This window comes from Jaculus jaculus, chromosome 8, assembly GCF_020740685.1.
Source record: "Jaculus jaculus isolate mJacJac1 chromosome 8, mJacJac1.mat.Y.cur, whole genome shotgun sequence".
In the NCBI taxonomy this organism is placed as follows: Eukaryota; Metazoa; Chordata; class Mammalia; order Rodentia; family Dipodidae; genus Jaculus; species Jaculus jaculus.
Genome location: NC_059109.1, coordinates 27,170,419 through 27,183,192, shown reverse-complemented (window position 1 = coordinate 27,183,192; position 12,774 = coordinate 27,170,419).

Below are 12,774 nucleotides of genomic sequence, written 5' to 3'. Positions count from 1 at the left end.
CCTCAAACCAGGGTTTATGGGCTTCACAGGCAAGTGCTTAACCAGTAAGCCATCTCTCCATCCCTAAAATTAAGCTTTTTTTGTGTGTCAACAAAACAGCAGGGCATCAGTAAAATCTCATATTTAAACAACTTTGAGATTCCATCTTACCAGCCAGAATAGCTATCATCAAAAGATCAAATGCTAGCAAGGGGGTATGGAAAGAAAACCCTCTAATCACTTTTGATCTGGGGGTATATACAGGTGCAATACCTATGGAAATTGATGTGAATTTTTTTTTCAAAAACTCAAAAATAGATCTCCCATGTGACCCAGCTACACCACTTGTCAATAGTCACCTTAAGAACACGAACACTCTACACTTTATTATAGAGAAACTTGCTCAGCCATGTTTATTGCTGTTCTATTCACAATAGAGAAGAAAAAGAAACAGCTTCAGTGCCCAACAACTGATGAATGTATTATAATGTTGTGCTACACATACACAATGGACTTTTATTCAGCTGTAAAGAAAGATGAATTTCTCAGGCACACAGATTAATCTGGAAAAATTGTACAAAGTGAGGAAGCTCATGCTCAGAAATATGAACACCACATGTTCTTTAATATGCAGAACCTAGCTTTGAATCTTTTGATCTCTATATAAGATGACACAAAACTCAGCAGGAGAGCCAGAATGAGGTAGGAGGGAGAAGAGGAGGGAAAGGTGGAGAGGCAGGATGGGAGACAGGTAAGTAGAGGGAATGCATGGGGTGGAAAAGTTCAAGTGGGGGCAGCAGAAAGGGAACACAGATAAGGGGGTATGGGAGAGTTATACAAAACTAAATATATTATTAATAAGTCATATATAAACCTAACCTGCAGTAGCTAATTAAAAAAAAAAATACTGAAACTTTGGACAGAAGTGCCTTGCAGGGGTAAAGAATACTGTTCCATGAGTCCATAGGTTGTAGCAAGGCAACTTCCAGTGCCACTGGTGGGTCACTCCCCCAGCGAATTATTTGGTCAGGGAGCCCCATGAGTGCCCTAAATAATACAGGCCAATGATCGTTGTTGCCCACCAGAACTAGATGGTAAGACACAATTGCTGAAGACATGCTATAGTTGCAGGACACTAAGAAATCAAGCTGAAATTGAGCCAGCAGCCTCCTACATGCTTGGTAACTGCCAGAAGTCCTGGGAAATCCTGTGCCATCTGCTGGGGAGGGTGAGTCAGCAGCAGTCTCAAACAGCAGTGAATCCTGCAACCTACTCAACTCGCCAGCCAGGCAAGGTGTGCCTTCTGATCCAGTGTTGGACTGTCAGTTAAGGAGGTGACCAAATGCTCCCTACTTGGATTTGAGAGCCTACAGTTCAGTAGTTACAGCCCATGCACGTAGGGGGAGCTAACACTGTTCTTTGGCTAAATGGATAACTTGTGCCTATCAAATTGCCCTCTAAATGTTTATGTTTATGTCCAGAGATCAGGTCCCCCCCCCCTCAGGCTGACCCAGAATTCACTATGTAGTTTCAAGATACCCTTGAACTCAGCAATCCTCACACTTCTGCCTCCCAAGTGCTAAGATTAGAGGTATGCCCCACAATGCCTGGCTCTGCCTAGATTCTTTACATCCTGCAAATGTGTGGTTTCTTCAGGAATATGAACCTAAAGCAAGTTTTATTGGTAACCAAGACCAACAGAGATAGTCTACACTCCTGTAGGGAACTCTGTAGCTTTCCCGGTGATCAATTTAACAGGAGGTTTACCAGTCCTGGCATTGGGGACTTATGACTATGAACCTGTGGTTTCTGGGAACAGATTTATCCACCCATACAAAGAACTTTGGTTCAAACATTGTTTTATGATTCATATTTTAAATTGGCTTACAAATCTGGATGGCTTATTCACATGCCCATCTCTTTGCTTCACACTCTCATCACTCCTCTCTGTGACCTTATGCCTCTATTCCTGCTTCAACCTTTTCCTCCCATAATCACTCCCTTCTAGTTTGATGCTCCATATCTTCTACTGTTCCCCAAGAAAACTGCCCCAATGGAACATTCATATATTTTTGACCTTGATACTTTTTTTTTTCTAATTTATATTCTCTACTCTAGAAATTCAAATCTGGGATCCTCAGATGAGAAAGAAGATGTAGTCTTTATGTCCCTGAGCTTTTGTTCCCTCACTCAGTATAAACTTGACCAGCCACATCCAGCTTGCTGCAAATTTGTACCACATAAAACCTAATCCACTCTGCAGTTGGTGGCCATCTGGTGGACATGTGATGGCCAGCCAGACCAAATGTGTCAACTAGTGCAACGGTAGCATGTCTGATAGGGGAAAATCAACTGCTCTCTGATTGGACTTGAGGCCCACTCCATGGGAGGGAATCCACGTGGGATACTAAAATGTAAGTGAATGCTTATAGCTGGGGAGGTCAAAAATCCTAGAGGGAAAGATGCTACTGTTGTTAGCTAAATGAATATATTATGGCTACCAAATGCCCTCTAGATATTTATGTTCATATCTATATACTAATGTTATTCTCACTTTTCATTAGAGAAGATTTTCTTTTCAAATGACAGTGACAGATGTGAGGGCAATCTGGCTGCAACATCTGTCACCCATTGATCGCCAGGGTTCATTTGGCTGATCTGGCTGGCTAGGGGGGTGTCCCCTTCCTCCCTCACTGCCCCATGGGCGTCCCTCCCTAAGTTGTGTGCTCGGTCGAAGAGGACGACCTTCCCAGAATAGAGGAGGTTCGGTCTTTAGTCAAGGGTATACAAGCAGCTGCACTCCCCTGCTTGAACTTCCAAACAAGCTCTCAGGTGACAGTGATGAGACTCAACCCTCTTCAAAGTGATGAGGAGATGTGAGAGTGTCAAAAAGAACTTACAACATCAGGTGGCTCTAGTTGCATGGACTAATATCTGAGTACTCCACTCTATTCTATTTATGTCCAAGCTTATTTATTTATTTTATTTATTTATTTGTTTATTAGGTTTTTTTGAGGTAGAGTCTCACTCTAGTCCAGACTGACCTGGAAGTCACTACGTAGTCTCAGGGTGGCCTCAAATTAATGCCGATAACCCTTCCTCTGCTGGGATTAAAGGCCTGTGCCACCATGCCCAGCCCCATACTTATTTTTCTTTGTGATTTTTTTTTTATTACTATGATATTTTAGTATAAATTGAAATCAGGTATTGTGATAGCTCCAGCTGATTCTTTTTGCTCAGGATTATTTTGGCTATATAGCATGTTTTGTACTTCTACATAAGTTTTAGGGTTGTCTTTTCTATTTGTGTAAAGTATGGCGCTAGAATTTGAAAATGGATAGCATTGTATTTGTAGGTTGCATTTGGTAGGATGACCATATTCACATTATTATTTGCTCTCATCCACAAACATGGTATTCTTTTCATCTTCTAGTATCTTCCTCATCTGTTTGCATATTTTATCTACTGAGCATACTGAGTGCTTCCTTTATAATTTTAATTTAAATTTATTTAATTAGAACGTTTATTAAGAATTGTATAATAGCTTCCCACTACCCTCCTTTTGCCCCCTCCATACCACTCCAATGAAACCCCTCTTCATTCCAACTACCCACCCTTCTATTTTCCTTTATTGTTTCTTTTTACCATACTTCATCCTCCATGTCAACATACTGATGGATCCGGCATTATGCAGGTCATGTAATGGCAGCTGCTAAAAAGATCATAAATGATACAATTACTTTGTGTCTGAAAGATAACTTAACAGACCATTTTTCCCCATCCCTTAGCTCTTACGTCCTCTTTGAAACCTCTTCCACTGTAGTGCCTGCATCTTGGAGGGCATGATAGAGACGTGTCTTTCAGTGTTCAACACTCAGCTGCCAATTCTTATCTCTTGTTGAGTTTTGAGTTCCTCCTAGCAATCACCACCATATGAAAAAAAGAATTTTCTCTAAATAAAAGTAAGAGCAGCACTAAAGTATTTAGATGGCAATTTCGTGAGCACAACATATTATTTATCCAAACAGCAATACAAAAATAATCAAATAATCAATTTCTTATAATACAAAAAAAAATAGTACATTCCACCCTAGGGTTTATTACTTTACTAATTATAGGCTTTTACTTGATGTTTTGTATTAAGCATGAATTCCCTCCCATAGAGTGGGCCTTAATTCCAATCATAAATCAGTTAGTGATCTCCCTAAAAGACATGCCATTATTGCTGTAGTGGGCACATGTTGTCTGAACAGACAGTTGTGTAGCATACAGGGCCCACTGCTAGTTAAGATTATTGATACATTTTCTCCCATGTCCATAGCTGACTTAAAAATGTTCCCCTGATAATTAAGATTCCAAGAATTGGAGTTAATCTATTTCTAAAGAGCTTATTTTTTTTTAATTTTATCTCCTGCTGATTTTTAGTTATGCAATAATAAAAATTCAACCTATATCACATCTATATTTAGCTTGTTACCATTACAAAAGAGCGACTTTTTAAAGATCATATTTTTCATTATGTTAATAATTAATTTTCAATTATACCATTAAAATGTGCTCCATTAAATGGTTTGATGTTTCCTGGACAAGGAACAATGGGATAAGATCCTATTGGACATTAATAGAAAGCAAATTGTCTCTGGAATAATTTTCTTGTGTAATTTACTAAATATTCCTTTTAGTTTTGTTGATTAGGAAGCTTATTGTTACATTTGAAACTCACTTCTAGTAACTGTGCATTTCTATAAATTAGCTATGTTCAGTTGTGTAAGATAATGGGCATCTGTTCTTACTAAATTTTCCATTATTTTAACTCCTAACTTAATTTTCTTTATATTTATTTATTTGGGAAGGTGAGACAGGGAGGAGGATGAGAAAGAAGAAGAGAGAGGAGTGTGGCTATGCCACAACCACCTACTTCTACAAATGAACTCCAGATGCATGCCCTTTCTCTGCATGTCACCAACTCTTTGTGGGTGTGGTGATTTGATTTGGGTGTCTTGCATATACTTACATGTTCTGAATGCTCGGTACTTCAGTGATGACAGTTTTGAAATTGAATCTTCCTGGAGGCAGAGTATTGTTGAGAGTGGGTTTATGGGTGATATAGTCAGGTTCATCTTGCCAGTGTTGAGCACACTCTCCTGTTGCTATTGTCCATCTTCTTGAAGTGGTGTAGTTTTAACTCCTTAACATTACTTTTCTGATCCATAGTGAATTATTTCTGTATACAAGGTAAGGTAAATATTCAAATTTATTCTTTGACATTCAATATCTAGGTGGTATTTCCTTACTATTCGTTTTGCATGTAGTGTGTTAACATGTGCATGCATGTGTGCATGGAGACCAGATGCCAATGATAGGTGTCTTCCACATTATTTCTTGAGTCATAGACTTACACTGTAACTAAGGTTCACCATTCAACTAGACTAGCCAGCCAGCTTACAGGCTTGTGCCATATATGTGTACTGGGAATCTGAACTATTGTTATCATGCCTGTAGAAAAAGCACTTTGCTTACTTAGCTGTCTCCGCAGGCCCAGATATTTAAAAATATTTCATTTATTTCCTTTTGAGCTGAGAATGGCCAAAGATAGAAAGAATGAGCATGCCAGGGTCTCCAGCAATAGGAAATGGGCTCCAGGTTCATGTATTACTTTGTACATCTAGCTTTACATGGGTACTGGATAATCAAATGTGTTGTTAAGATTTTCAGGCAAGCACCTGAATCTCTGAGTCATCTCTCCACCCCAAACCCAGTTTTTAATTTGTTATTAAATTGTTGAATATTAAAAGAAAATGGGGAGGTGTAGATTTCTCAGTGGTCAAATGTGCTTTCTTGCAAACCACTAGAATGAGCTCAAATCCCAGCAACCACATAAAGCTTGATGCAACATGGCATACATGCTCATAGCTGTAAACAACTACAACAATGGGAGGTGCAAAAACTAGAACCCCAAAACTATCAGCTAATTATTTAGTAGTAAAGTGAATACCTATCAAAGAATGCCTATCAAAGAATGAAGAAGGAAAATACCCTGACCTCTGACGTCCACACACTCACCAGGGCATACATGTGCATTCATATGCACACAAACACACACACACACACACACACACACACACTAATTGAAAATAGCACAAAGTATTTTGATTTTACTCTACTACAGTATCTCCATACTCTTGTTGAAAATCAGCTGACCATAGATGTCTTTTTTCTCTCTCAATTCTGGCACATTGATGGATATGTCTGTTTTTATATAGTCTCACTGTCCTAATTAGTGTTGTTCTCCAGTGCATTAAAATCACAATGTTCGTCTCATTTTTTTTTGTTCTTTTTTGAGATAGTTTGGCTATTTTGATTGCCAGATGAATCATCTTTACAGACATTTATAAAGGAGTCAACTGAGAGGCTGGCCACATCCATCTTTAACCACAGTACAATAGGGAAGTAGATACCCCAGAATCCCTCTACTTTAGGAAAAGAAAAATCTTTGAACAAGAATTCATGGGGCACTACAAGGGTACATACACATGTGTAATACATACATATATATATATATATATATATATATATATATATGTATGTATATGTATATGTTCTACACCCATACACAAGCACAATGAAAAATATGATAAAAATAAAAGAAGTCAGGTGATATTCTGAAGGAATCTGTAGATCTGTGTGCATAATAATATACAGTCTTTTAATCTCTGAATGTTGAGAAGTTTTCTATTTATTGTGACCTTTAATTTCTTTCATCAATTTCTCAAAGTTTTCAAAGTATATGTTTTTCATTCATTTTGTTAAATTCATTCCATATTCTTATTTTATTGTATTTTAAATGCAGTTGCTTCTTAACTTCTTTCTATGTCATTTATTCTAAATACAAAGGAATACAAGTAGTTTTGTGCCTCAATCTTATATACTACAAGGTCTGTACTATTTTATTAATGGAATAATTTTCAGTAGATTCCTTAGAATGTTTCAAATACAAGTTCATGTCATTTGACATACAGGAAATATTTATCCACTTTCATTAGTTATTTTAACATATTTGTGACCTTTTACATTTGTTTGTTTTTCATGCTATCATCTAGCTCTTCCCCAGGCTGACCTGGAATTCAGTATGTAGTCTCAGGCTGGCCTTGAACTCTTGGCAATCCTCCTCCTTCTGCCTCCTGAGCTGGGAGTAAAAGTGTGTGTCACCACACCCACCAATATTTTTGGTTTGATGCAAATATTTCTATGAAGCTAGTATTACCCTAATCCCAAAACCAGGCAGAGATGCCACAAGAAAAGAAAACTACTGGCCTATTTCCCTAATGAACATAGATGCAAAGATCCTGAACAAAATACTCGCAAACCAAATCCAACAACACATCAAAAGCATTATCCACCTTGACCAAGTGGGATTTATCCCAGGAACACAAGGGTGGTTCCGCATACGAAAATCTGTCAATGTAATACACCACATAAACAAGCTTAAACATAAAAACCACATGATCATTTCGATAGATGCAGAAAAGGCCTTTGACAAGATACAACATCACTTCATGATCAAAACATTGGAGAGAATTGGCATGGCCAGTTCACATCTTAACATAATAAAGGCAATATCCAAAGCTCTAAAGGCCCAAAGTAGTACTTAATAGAGAGACACTGGAGGAATTCCCATTAAGATCAGGAACAAGACAGGGATGTCCTCTTTCACCTCTGCTTTTCAATATAGTTCTGGAAGTCCTAGCTCAAGCAATAAGACAGGAGAAGGAAATAAAAGGGATACAATTTGGAAAGGAAGAAGTTCAGTTAGCTCTATTCGCTGATGACATGATTGTATATGTAAGAGACCCGAGAGACTCCATCCCAAAACTCCTGAAGGTGATTAACTCCTATAGCAAAGTAGGAGGATACAAAATCAATGCACAAAAATTGGTAGCATTTCTGTATGCAAATGACAAAGATACAGAAAAAGAAATAAGGGACATAGTCCCATTTTCAATAGCAACAAAAATTTTATATAATTTCTATTGAGCTTTGTCTTGCATTTTTAATTGGATGAATATATAAGTATATTAAAATGTCAGAATACTGACAAAAATTAAGGCTATACAGGAAAAGTGACAATAAAATTCTAAAAATCACTAGTCCTAGGCAATATTTCTAAGCCTCTAGGCCATCACACACAATATAAGCTATTCACACAAGAGCTTTCAGCCCCCTCTTTTTTCCTGGCCTACATGGTTTCTAAATAGTCATTTACTTCCCGCCAAATGCTATTGCCTCTTTCATTCTCACTGCTGGTGAAATTCCATGACACTAACTCCTTCTGCCATTTTCTTACTGCCTACAGTCATCCTTTTCCTTCATAATGGACCAGCGGGAGCATATGAAGCTTTTCAATCTGATGCCATAGCTCTTTAGTGTTGGGTAGACTATGACTCAATAAATATGAATCTGATTCATGTGTTATATTTAGATAAAATAAGTTATTTCTAATATTATGAAATGAAGTGGAAAATTTTGCACATTTCAAAGGCCATGAATAATCTCAAGTATAAGCAAGAATGAGAATATCATGAACTTTTATTTTAGAATCTATATTTGAGAGCAAAACAAAATATCCCATGCAATTGAACATTGAGTACATAGCCTCTCAAATTGGTAACAGTTTTGAATTTTTTACCCATCATAATTAATTGTAAGAATGCTATGTAGCACAAGAAGTAGTTTAATGAATGCAGACTACATACCAAAAATTGGCTTATCTAACTATTTTCTATAATTTGTCTATTTTGCATAAATACACTTCAGTTCTTAATTAGTATTTAGTTTGATATAGTCAAGATTTGGCTAATGGTGATTTTAAATGGATTTTTTAAAATGCTTTTGTTCCAAATTAACATTTTCCTGGGCTATCTATGTAGTTCTTTCTGTTCATTTAAGAAATATTTTTGAATTTCAATAAGCTTATTCAATACATATTTGTAGAATTCCATATTTTTGCCTCATGATGCCTTTTAAGTTTTAATTATCATATCCCATTTTAATATATTGTGTGATAGAGATTGAAATTGAATTCAAGAGCAACTGGATTCTGAGTTTTAAGTTATAAGTTATGATAACAGCATAGCAGGTGGCATACCACATTCTGAGGCACGAATTTGATGAGAAACTGAATTAGCTATCATTGTTAACATCCTAAGCCCTGCTGAAGTAAGTGATGCAGAAATCCCAACTCATAATTTTGAATATTGGAATAACAAACTAATATGAAATGGCACTTTTGGGTAGCACATGCCTTTATTTTAACTTTGGTATCATTTTTTATTGACAACTTCCATAATTGTAAACAATATCCCATGGTAATACCCTCCTTGCCCCCACTTTACCTTTTGAAATTCCCCTCTCCAGCATATCCCCTCCCCCTCTCAATCAGTCTCTCTTTTACTTTGATGTCATTATCTTTTCTTCATATTATGATGGTCTTGTGTAGGTAGTGTCAGAGCACTATGAGGTCATGTATGTCCAGGCCATTTTGTGTCTTGAAGAGCATGTTTTAAGGAGTCCTACCCTTCCTTTGGCTATTACATTCTTTCTGCCACCTCTTCCACATTAGACCCTGAGCCTTGGAAGGTGTGATTGAGATATTTCAGTACTGAGCACTGCGGTCACTTCTTTCCAGCACCATCATTACCTTCTGAGTCATCCCAAGGTCAATGCCATCTGAAAAGAGAAGATTCTCTACCAAAAGTGAGAGTAGCATTAATATATGGATATAAACATTAAGAGAAGTGTTTACTGGGCAATTTGGTGGGCATAGTTTATACATTTAGCCAGACAGCATCAGATGTTACAGCCCTAGGGCTCATGACTACCCCTGTTGTAGGTTTTCAATATCACATATGTATTCCCTCCCATGGAGTAGTTCTCCAGTCAAATTAGAGGGTGGTTGGTTTCCCCCATAATAGACATGCCACTATTGCACACTGGCTCATTGGCCTGGCTGGCCAAATATAAGGCTTATAGTATCCATTGTTGGGTATCTTCACTGGTGATTTCTCTCTCTCCCATTGAATTGCATGCAACATGGCTTTTTCTAGCTTTCTGTCAGCTGGTCTACATAGAGGATGTTTTCAGCTCAACCCAAGCAGTGTTTGTCAGTGATCTTGCAGCCCAAGTATGTGGAGTCTTCAGCAATAGAGTCTTACCATCTATTCCTGGTGGGAAACCAAGGACCTCAGCAATGGCCTGTAATATTTTGTGGACCTCCCTGGCCAACAACTTACTGGAAGGTTTCCCATCCCTGGCACTGAAACTTTTCTATTAACAATCTATAGCTACTCAGTGTTCCATTGTCCATAAAAGTAGGTTTCTATATAACTTATTCATATCCTCTTAGATTTGGATTAGCCCTCCCTCCAACTTTCCTTTACTCAGTCTCTTCTCTGACCTCACTTAGGCCTTTTTACCTCCATTAATCTGCTCAATCTTCTTTCTAATAGGGAATTGAAATGTAGAAAGAAGCTGGGCGTGGTGACACATACATAGAAGTGATTAAACTAGTTCATATGGAACCCATGTGGTCTAGGTGTTATATTAAGTACTATGGATTAAAACTAAATAAAATGCAATTATTATTCTCAGTTTATAGTCTTTCTTTGTAATGCAATGATACATAATCATACATTAAAATCCAAATTTGTCTAGATTTCAGTGGAGTTCTCTATAAACAATGTCTCACAATGGAGCACTGACTAGCCTACAACTTTCAGTGCTTTGACTCAGCCTTCTAAATTCTGGGGTAACTGACTTATGTTGTCACACTGTCCTCAGTGGTGTTTTGGACTTTGATTATGCCTGTGATCATACTTACTTGATGCACACAATACCATGAAGATGGGCTGTAATGTACATGCCTTACTTATTTTTAAAAACTATCTCTTTCCTCCCTCCCTCCCTTCCTTCCTTCCTTCCTTCCTTCCTTCCTTCCTTCCTTCCTTCCTTCCTTCCTTCCTTCCTTCCTCCCTTCCTTTATTCCTTCCTTCCTTTCTTCCTTCCTTTCTTTCTTTCTTCCTTTCTTTCTTCCTTTCTTTCTTTCTGTGACAGAGGAAGATGGAGAGAGAATGAGTGTATCAGGGCCTCTAACCACTGTAAAAGAGCCTCAGACACATGTGTCCCCTTTTATCTGGCTTTATGTGAGTACTGGGGAGCTGAACCTAGGTCCCTAGACTTTGCAAGCAAGCACTTTAACCTCTGAGCCATCTCTTCATTCCCTGCCTTATCTCTTAATTCTTTCCTTTGCTGGAAAAATAATCTATATCTTTAGGTCACAGACTTCAAAGTCCTACGTAGACAAAGTAGCCATATCCTTGCACTTCTGATTCCAGGGACAGCAAAGCAGCAGGGTCAGGTAATACCCATGTTATCACTTTGTAAACCCCCCTGTGTCTTCTATTGGCCCAGGACACTAGTAACCCTAGTAACATACACCCTGTAGCAAGGCCTTGTCTCTGTAAGAGAATTCTCTCTTGGTCAGGTTATAAAAATAGAGATTTCCCTTTATCTGAAAGCTTTTAATATTGACCACTGGAGAATCTCCCACTGTAGAGGGGATAGTGTTAGTAAATGAATTCCACTTAAACATGTGTTTAAGCACTTCCTTCATTTTAAGGGTGTCAGAATCTTTATCAATTGTTATTACTAGTTCAATCTTTAACATAATGGCCACTTTCTAGCTCCCTGGATCTACTGATGCTCATTACAGCTTACTTTTAAATATAAAAATTTCAAAGCTAGAATACATTCAGAAGATAATCATGAACTGGTGTTTGTGAAGAAATAATATTCTCAACTCAGGTGTTTGGTAGGTTAGAGTGAGGGCAAAAAGCTTGTGGTTCTAGTATAGATGAGGCCCTGGGTACAATCTACTTTTAGCTATTTTAATCAAATACATTATGGAATATTGAATAAAAGAAGAATTGGTTAAAAGTGGAAGGTGCTTGCCTGCAAAGCCTAATAACCTGGGTTCAGTTCCCTAGTACCCATGTAATGCCAGATGCACAAAGTGATGCATGTTTCTAGAATTCTTTTGTAGTGGCTAGAGAGCCTATCATACCACATTCTCTCCCTATTGCTTACACACACACACACACGCACGCACGCACGCACGCATGCATGCACGCACGCACGCACACCCTCCCAGTCTCTCTCCTCATGTAAATATTAAATAAATAACTATGTTCAAAAATAATTTGAATTTGAATTACCACTTAATGACAATGTTGTTTTACCACATGGGAGACCAACAATCTGGCCTAGTAGAGGAGTAAACAATTAAAAATGTCTTCATAATCATTAGATTATTTTTCAAGATTTCCATCACTTACCTTTCATACATTCTTTCTCATAGTTCATTATGTTAAAAGAAATAAATAATTAATTATGTTAAAAAATCCACCCTATTTAAAAAATTCTATAGACTAACATTTTTGGAGGAAGCTTTTTAAAACTTGAAACCAAATTAAGAGAAACTTGGTCCTTTTAATTGAATTTTGTTTGAGAAGAGTAGGATTCTAAATTTGAAGCCTGTCAGTTTGAAGAGAAGAAATCATATCTTGGAAAAATTTCACTTTTACTTTTTAAAGTTAGGAAAGATCAGGAAAGTAGGGTGATTACGGCTATACTTTCAGGTCCAATTCCAGGCCATCAAAGAACCTAAGTGTGAAACCATCTTGGACATTATTTTGTCTTGGGCACCTGTTTCATAAATTTGCTCTTTAATGTGCTTCTAAG